Here is a 2,045-nt window from a genome sequence, read left to right on the forward strand (position 1 = left end):
GAAAAAAAGGATGGCCTGATATAATTCACATATAAGATGACTGGCTAAGCAGGGTGGCATTGCAAAATTCACATATATGATGCCTGGCTAAACAAGATGGCATTGCATCATTCACATAAACGATGAATAAACTAAACAGATGGCATTCACACAAAGCATGTCTAAACTAAGCAGTTGACATATTTGATGTATAAAGTAAGCAATACAAGGCACCATATGCATGATATAACCAGCATCAGCATGCCAAGTTATAACGAAGACCTCATGGGGTAAATAGGAGTGGTTTTCTGCTTCTGAATCCCCCTCAGAACAGTTATCTTCCTCTTTATTACGATCCGAAATGGGTGGAGGGGGCTGCCTTTGCGCCCACCATGGAGCGACATCTGCATGAAATTTTGTTGCCACGCAAGGCTCGTCTCTTTTGCTCTACATGTTCAGTTCCATTGTGTACAATAACTGACATGCATAGGAATAAAACATAGTGAGATTATGTAAGGAGTGCATGCACAAATCCAGAGTTATGGTAGCAAACTGTGGATAGAACCAAAACCAATGATAGCAGGCAGATAATAGCTTTAGTTAAAAAATACAGATAATGGCTCCTTTAATGTTTGTTTGCACCCAACATGAAACTCATAGTAGACACCCGACATTAACCAGATAGTAGACATATAGTACTGATTGCTGCCCCAATATGTACCCCACAACCATTTAAAAACTCAAGTTTCAGCATAAGTTTGGACCTGAGTCGGAGTCTAATAGGTGAACACGACGATAAAGTAGCATGTCATCATATTAAGCGATGCATAACGTAAGCAGACACGGAAGAGTGCAACCTCTCTTGCGGACCCGTGTAGTCCTCAAGGTCATCTGCTCAGTTGATGATGGTAATGCAGTTGTCGTGGCTGCCGGCGGTGGGGAAGAAGATCTGAGGCAGCGAAAGACAGTCTGAAGAGCGGATCCCTGCTGTGGTGAACCCTTCCGTCGTTGGAGCAGCTGAGCTGGGGTGGAACACAACACCGCATGAGCAGGACAAACCACACAAGGTTTTCTTTGACACATATCTGTAATAGAAGTAATTGTGTAAGGACTTGTTTGAATTTGAGGATTCTAACAATGCAGGGATAGGAAATAGACAGGAATAGGATAGGAATGCATGTGCAAAACAGAGAATTTAAAAACACATGATTTCTATCAATCTGGGTGTTTGGTTCACAAGAATTGGAAGATCACAGGATGCAAAGAAGCATGGTGAGATTAAGTCAAACCACAAGAAGTGTACAACCTCTTTGGCGAAGCCATGTCGATCTTAGCGTGATTGGGTTGGCCGGTGAGGATGCTCCGGCTGACTTGGCTGTCGGAGGAGGGGAAGAAGATCTTAGGCGTCTGGAGATGGAGCCCGAGGTACTGCTCCACTGTGATGGAGGGTTTCGTCGTTGGAGCAGCTCCGGTGAGTTGTACGACGCCGAGGCTGAAGCAAGACAAGAGAGACAACGTTAACCTGAGTGGAACTCTTATAGCATCTCCAATAGATGACGTAAAATACATAACCACAAAGTGCTAGATGTATACATCAGCCGCTCATCTCTGAACTTAACTGTCGAAATTGAATTTAACTGTCGAAACTAAACTTAACTGTCGAAATTGAATTTTGCTGTCGAAACTGAAGTTTACTGTCGAAACTGAACGCACTAGAGGTGAGGCTACACGTCAGTCGACTGACTTTTTCATCTCTGGTCAGTCGATTTTGCAGCCGTTGGATACGAAATCAAGGGCCTGCAGTTCATCTTCAGCCTCCACCCCCCTGAGCCGCCAGCCACCACCGGCCAAGCAGCCGCCCCCCGCCGCCCGCGGGCGGCGGTGCGCCGCCCCGCTCGCCCCAAAAACAATCCCCACCACCGGTCCGCCGCCGCCCCGGCCATCCCTCTAGGCCCCCCCGTGCCGAGCTTTTTCTCCGGCGATCCCCACGCCACCGCCCCACCACCGCCGGCGACCACCGCCCCCACCCTGAACCCTAAGATTGATAGTGGGGTACTTCTCCGGCG

This window comes from Triticum aestivum, chromosome 5D (genome assembly GCF_018294505.1).
Source record: "Triticum aestivum cultivar Chinese Spring chromosome 5D, IWGSC CS RefSeq v2.1, whole genome shotgun sequence".
Classification (NCBI taxonomy): Eukaryota; Viridiplantae; Streptophyta; class Magnoliopsida; order Poales; family Poaceae; genus Triticum; species Triticum aestivum.